At 41.9% G+C, this 7,342-nt stretch overlaps 1 protein-coding gene across 1 annotated transcript in view; it reads left to right on the top strand.

The window, feature by feature from the left end:
• The first annotated feature begins 4,911 nt into the window (after positions 1-4,911).
• Positions 4,912-7,342, top strand: part of LOC129350233 (uncharacterized) — a 39,859-nt gene continuing 37,428 nt past the window's right edge. Inside the window, exon 1 of the mRNA XM_055016133.1 lies at positions 4,912-5,593. The gene's annotated coding sequence lies outside the window, so the exon portion shown is untranslated. The remainder of the gene's footprint in view (positions 5,594-7,342) is intronic.

Here is a 7,342-nt window from a genome sequence, read left to right as displayed (position 1 = left end):
GACTGAAGGTTTCCAGCAGATTAATGAGTTTTTATGGTGCTTCAGTTCCTTCTAAATGTTCAGTAATCAGCTTTACTGCACAGAAGAATCAGACTTTCAATCTTGGAAGACGTTTCTAGAAACATCTTCCGGAACCTCCAGCTGGTTTCTCCTGAAGCTCCTACCATCTCCAGGACCTGGATGACTGAGAACCTCCACAGAAGTCTGAGGAGACACCATTAGTTCAGAGTTTAACATCCGAGGAGATGTGGAGATGATGGTTCTAGGGTTTTACATTTTTATTGAAGAAAGTAGGATTTTTTTTTCTCTTTGATGACTTCATGTGTCGTCTAACTTGAGAAAATTCATTTTATCGATTAAATGTTTTTCAAGTTAGACCTATGTCTCTGAGTTCTCTCTGGTTCTTCATGATGTTCTGGTTCCTCAGAGCTGCAGGACTTTAGAACCACAGAGAAGAAAAAAGCTTCAGAAGCTGTTCAGAGGATTAATGATTTAGAAACGTGGCTTCTGTTGTCCACCATGTGGCGCCATTGATTCATTTCAAACCAACCAAACTGAACCGGCTGATGTTCTGCTTCACTGTCCGATCACTGATAGTTAAAATTGATCACTGATAGTCAATATTGATCCCTGATAGTCAATATTGATCACTGATAGTTAATATTGATCACTGATAGTTAATGTTTAACAGGGGAGCCGATTCTGCTACAGTTTAGGAGGTTTTCAATAATAATATTATTCATAAACTTTTTGTTTTTTCTGTTTTTCAAAACAGGAGCTTCAAAAAAGAGCAGGGATAAAACATTAATTGTAGTGTTCAGTGCTTTAGATCAAATTTTATAAACTGCAGCTTATTGACAACAACAGAACCGTGGATTTGTTCTGAATGTTTGGTTCAGGGTGAAGATTTACTGTCATCTTTATTCCAGCATTATTTCCTCCTGACCTTCATCAGTCTGTACAGAACCCCTCTGTCTGTAGATGGGTCTGTTTGTGAGGTTCTAGATGTAATCTGATGGTTCTATTATTCCCTCTCTGTCTGTAGATAGGTCTGTTTGTGAGGTTCTAGATGTAATCTGATGGTTCTATTGTTCCTGTAGATGCTGATGAAGTCCATGGGGCTGTTCTCCGGGCTTCTCTGAGGGACGGTCAGAGTCGTGGCTGTTGGACTCGGAGGCTGAGTGATGCTGACAGCTGTTGGCTAATTGGATCAGATTCTAACGTGACATCAAAAGACGTCAGCGGCGCCGTAGAAATGGCAGTAATGAGGAAATTCTTCAGCTCAGAGCAGATTACTGCTGCCGTCTGGCCTCCACACCAGGAGAGGTTCCTCTTTCAAGAACAAACAGGTCCAATCGGTGCCGCTGTAGGACTCCTGAGCAGCCAATCAGGGCTGTGGGCGGGGCTAAAGGTGCTGTCACACGCTGGACTGTAGAAGAAGGAGGAGCTTCAAGCTGCTGCGTGTTGTTCTGATGTGAACCTTGTTAGAACTTCGGTTAGTTTCTACTGGTTCACTTTCAAACCAAAACCAGGAAGTTACCAAGATTGAAGTCAGACTTCCTGTCTGTTAGCGAGTTCAAAGTCAGACTTCCTGTCTGTTAGCAGGTTCAAAGTCAGACTTCCTGTCCGTTAGCGGGTTCAAAATCAAACTTCCTGTCCGTTAGCAGGTTCAAAGTCAGACTTCCTGTCTGTTAGCGGGATCAAAGTCAGACTTCCTGGGTATCTGTATTAATTTGATTCACTGGAGATCGATCCCAGCAGTGTGCAGCATCCGTTACCGTGGTGATCCGTTACCGTGGTGATCCGTTACTGTGGTGATCCGTTACTGTGGTGATCCAGCAGGTTAAATGAGCTCCACCTTCTTCACACTGAAAGGTAAACTACCTGTTGACAGGTGAGTCTGTCCTGTACTTCCTGTAGATCTGCTGATCCACACACACCGCATCACTTCCTGTCTGATTTCACCTTGACCACAGACTAAACAAAGATGGCCACCGTGATGTCACCAGCGGTATCTGGATGCTGTGATGACGCCTCCAGGCTGGTAGCCAATGGTTTGGACCAGATCTGGAAGAGATCCAGAGAGGGACGGGGCTGAAAAACCTGCTCACCTGTTCCTGTACTGCTGGGCCAATCAGTGCCTCCAGACCAGACACATTAATCACACTTAGCACTAGCACTTAGCACTTAGCACACTAACCCTAACTAGACGTCATGGGAACGTTTAATAGATTCTAAAATATGGTTACTAATGAGGCGTTCAGGGAACATTTGGAAACCACAGATCTACTGATGGAGACTGAATTTGAGTTTATTGTGTAGTTGTGCATCTGTGTATAGTTGTAGTTGTGTATCTGTGTGTGTAGTTGTAGTTTTGTATCTGAGTGTGTAGTTGTGTGTGTGTATGAGTGTGTAGTTGTGTGTGTGTAGTTGTGTATGTGAGTGTGTAGTTGTGTGTGTGTATGTGTGTGTAGTTGAGTGTGTGTGTGTATGTGTGTAGTTGTGTGTGTGTAGTTGTGTGTGTGTGTAGTTGTGTATGTTTAGTTGTGTCTGTGTGTGTATGTGTGTGTGTAGTTGAGTGTGTATGTGTGTGAGTAGATGTGTGTGTGTGTAGTTTTGTGTGTGTGTGTGTGTGTGTGTGTGTGCGTGTAGTTGAGTGTGTGTGTGTGTATGCGTGTGCAGTTGTGTGTGTAGTTGTGTATGTGTGTGTAGCTGTGTGTGTATGTGTGTGTCGTGTGTGTAGTTATGTGTGTGTGTAGTTGTGTATGTGTGTGTATGTGTGTGTGTAGTTGTGTGTGTGTAGTTGTGTATGTGTGTGTATGTGTGTGTGTGTAGTTGAGTGTGTATGTGTGTATGTGTGTGTAGTTGTGTGTGTGTGTGTCATTGCGTGTGTGTGCGTGTGTAGTTGTGTGAATGCGTAGTTGTGTGTGTGTGTCTCCGCCTCCTTGGTGTCTGTTATCTGGATCTTGGACGCTGTTGGAAGCGTTTTAGTTTTTCCGTTGGATGGAGAATTTGGACTTTGCTTTTATAGGTGTTGTTCTCTCTCATTACCTGAAGGATCTAACCACTGCTGCCCTCAGCGCTAATGAAGAAATCAGGTCTGGAGGCGGCCGGTCTTCTCCTCAGGACCCCAGACTGCCAAAGCAGGACTTTTACGGCACTTTCAAACAACCTTTGATTGAGTGTAACTCAATAGGAATGCCTCTTTATATGAACTGTTCTGTATTTCAATCCCCCAAAACTGAAAATAGATGATCTCACCACAGAAGACTTTATGTTCACAACCTGCAGCAGTAAAACACACATTCCCTCATTCTAGCCTCCGTCAGGAAGTTCTTCTACAAACCAACACAAAGTTCCTTCCTTGAGGTTTGGAAATGATCTGAAGTAGCTGAATGACGCAGCAGAGGACTGGATGGAACTCACTTGGAGATCCAACATCACCAGGAGGTCCAACATCTTCACCTGGAGGTCCAACATCTTCACCTGGAGGTCTAACATCACCTGGAGGTAGAACATCTTCACCTGGAGGTCTAACATCACCTGGAGGTAGAACATCTTCACCTGGAGGTCTAACATCACCTGGAGGTAGAACATCTTCACCTGGAGGTCTGACATCAGCTGGAGGTCCAACATATTCACCTGAAGGTCCAACGTCACCTGAAGGTCCAACGTCACCTGAAGGTCCAACATCTTCACCTGGAGGTCCAATGTCACGTCTCCACGTTCTCCTGTTCTGTGTGGAACCTGCTGCTGTAGCTGCAGCCTGGTGGAGCAGCAGAAGATGGTGCAGGGCCTCAGATGGACAATAGTCCCTCAAAGAGCGGTTCCTCTGGGAGGCCTCTGACTTCCAATGAAGCCTGTTGAGTTATTGAGGCTCTAAACCGTTACAACATAAATGATCCTCTGTTCTCCGCTGAGAGGAACCCAAGGAGATAATGAAGCTGTTGGTGCAGATAAATGAGTTTCAGGCTGAAGTGGTCAAATGCAGGAACTTCAACCTCTGAATCCCGAACATCTCTAAAATCCTGCAGCTCTGTGGAACCAGAAGAACATCAGAGATGTCTTCTGGCAGTTGGACTCAGTTAGAACAATGGAAACCACAGAGAAGGACAAATACTTTACTGTATGTAAAACCCTGAACCATCGTGTCCACCATGTCTCCTCAGATATTAAACTCTGAACTAACGGTGTCTCCTCATACTTCTGTGGAGGCTCTCAGTCATCAGGTCCTGGTGATGGTAGGATCTTCAGGAGAAACCAGCTGGAGGTTCTGGAAGACATGTCTTCCAGAACCTCCAGCTGGTTTCTCCTCATCCTGTAGATGTTTTTCTGTCTCCATGTCTCCAGGCTTTTCCTGATGTTCGACCATGCTGAATGGATCTCTAAATACAAGAAGATGTTCCACCATGCTGAATGGATCTCCAACTACTAGAAGATGTTCCACCATGCTGAATGGATCTCCAACCACCTGCTCCTCTGTTCTCTGTTTCTGCCGCATTTATTTATTGGTTTTCCTCTCAGTCACTCTGAGGAAACGCTGCCTGAAGTTCAGCCTGAAACTCTCTGGCTGTTCTGTTAGGGCTAAAAAGTACATTTGAATAAATAATTAATAAATAATAAATAGCCTACAATAAATAGTTTAATAAACAGTTGTTAAAATCCATTTAAAATTGTTAAGTTCATGGTTATAATGTTTAATTGTGAATATTTTATTTCATGGTTATAATGTTTAATTGTGAATATTTTATTTCATGGTTAAAATGTTTAATTGTGAATATTTTATTTCATGGTTAAAATGTTTAATTGTGAATATTTTATTTCATGGTTAAAATGTTTAATTGTGAATATTTTATTTCATGGTTAAAATGTTTAATTGTGAATATTTTATTTAATGGTTAAAATGTTTAATTATGAATATTTTATTTCATGGTTAATATGTTTAATTGTGAATATTTTATTTCATGTTTAAAATATTTGATTATGACTATTTTATTTCATGGTTAAAATGTTTAATTGTAATCCTGTTTGTTCTTTGACCTGTGACCTTTGATCTGTGAATGGGAAGTGACGTACATGCAGAAAGAGAGGAAAAAAAAAAAAAAAGACCGCTGACGGCAGGGAGAGACACACGTTTTCCGACAGCAAGCGCTACTGCTGGAGCTTTATGCTCATATTACTGAGTTTGTTTGCATGTTTCTGTACTACAGATTGTCAGTGAGAGTGAGAGTCTGTGAAAGGACATGTAATGAGACCGCTGGGTAAGCGACAGATAATTTCTACTCGAAGTTAAGTTCTGTTACTTAGCCTTTTATTCATTAGCTAAGTGAGCGGCTAAGCTAATTAGCATTACAACCGGACTGTGGCTTCAGTTAGCTAACGCAGCTAGCCTATCCTGGATTGTTTCCGACCTGGAGACGGCGAGAGGGACACCAGATAGCGCTCTGAGCGACCGGGAAAACTCAGAGTTCCTCTGGCAACGTGGGAAAATAAGAGGAGAGCTTTGCTGGGGTTTGCCATGGATCCATCTGCTAAAGGACTGAGGCTAAAGGACGGTAGGAGTCACTGGACATGGAGAGATCGCTGGACAAAGGTATCAGTCTTACAGTTTTGTTTTGCCCAGTATTGAGTGAAGAACTGTCAGGTTTTGCTTTGTGGAATCCCAGGCAAAGAATCAGGCCTGCACCTTGGGTTGTTTTTTTTTTTTTGTTTTTGTTTTTTTTTTTTTTGGGGAGGGGGGGGGGGGTAGATTGCCAGCTTAGAGACTAATTAATGGTGTGTACACCCTAGGTAAAGGGACATTTCAAAGAAAGTAAAGACTGTTAACCTGATTATTTCATTTTTTTTATTATGATTATGAAGTTGTGTTGCTGTGAAACTTTAACTTGTGACTATGTTTGTTGTTCATGCACATTTCCCACAAATTTGGGGTTTAATTAAAGTGGGATTGTTTAGTTTGACTAATTCTGGTGCAGTTATTTATTTAGATGGTCAACAAAGTAGTTATTCATGAATTATGAATAATTCAGCTCAGAAATTACAGTGTTGAAATTGCTATATAGATCCAAGAACTAAAGAGTCAAGTAAGACTTTTCATACGAGAGTATAACCGTCAAAAGAAATCAGGGCCCTTTCCTATATAAAATAGGGATAGGTGGGCTGCATTTGTATCTTCAGTGACTCAGCATTAATGGATCAGATCTGTGTATCTTCAGTGACTCAGCGTTAATGGATCAGATCTTTTATCTTCAGTGACTCAGCTTGGTTTCTCCTGCTGCTGATGAGGCTTGTTGGTCTGTGAGGTAACAGCTCAGTACATTCCTTTTATTTTAGTTGCACAAATGTTCCATTCTCTGCTGCAATGATTAGAAGAAGGAGGCAAATAAATTGGGATTTACAGGTTTGGCAGTCACATTCCAAACTGGCAGAACACGTGTAATGTGGCTAAACCTGCGTCCATAAATGAAGCAAGAACTTCATGGGACTAGTTAAAGGAATCACGGTTCTGTTTCACACCATTAGTGTTTCTATTTTTAAGTGAATCTAATTGCCCCCAATTTAGCTCCCTGTTAATTGGCAGCATATGTGTTGAGGTGTTAATCCAATCAGAGCAGCAAATCCCACGGAGAATGTCCCTCTAGTTCCAGTTCAGGCTCAGCGGTAAGAGTATGAGGTGATTTCAGAAGATCGCTGATCTCATTTAGGCAATATCAGCGGGGACAATAGCCTTATGTTATCCTCGTAAAACCAGAGTTCAGGATGTAAAACAAGTCATGAAACATCAGCAGAACCGTTCAGACACGACTCTCCTCAACATCAGCCCACGAATTCATTCAGAACGCAGAGAATAACATTGAAAGAACGTTAAATTACCTCACCTCAAACCTGAGCAGAACATTTAGAGCTCACTGTAGGATTCATTCAGTTTAAACTGGTCCAGGATCAGCTTTGACCTGAAGCTAAAGAACTACAAACATGGCTGCCTTGCTGCTTTAAAGACCTGAATTAATTAAATATTTTAGAATTTATTCAGAAACAGCCCAAACATCTGCTGATCTACAGACGCTACAGAGGGTAAATGTAGTATTAGAGGGTAAATGTAGTACTAGAGGGTAAATGTAGCAGTAGAGGCTAAATGTAGCACTAGAGGGTAAATGTAGCACTAGAGGGTAAATGTAGCACTAGAGGGTAAATGTAGCACTAGAGGGTAAATGCTAGCATTAGAGGGTAAATGTAGCATTAGAGGGTAAATGTAGTACTAGAGGGTAAATGTAGTACTAGAGGGTAAATGTAGTATTAGAGGGTAAACGTAGTACTAGAGGGTAAACGTAGCACTAGAGTA

The sequence above is a fragment of the Amphiprion ocellaris genome, chromosome 12 (genome assembly GCF_022539595.1).
Source record: "Amphiprion ocellaris isolate individual 3 ecotype Okinawa chromosome 12, ASM2253959v1, whole genome shotgun sequence".
NCBI lineage: Eukaryota > Metazoa > Chordata > Actinopteri > Pomacentridae > Amphiprion > Amphiprion ocellaris.
The sequence above is the reverse complement of the archived record's forward strand: the minus strand, read 5'-3'. Positions and strand labels throughout refer to the sequence as shown.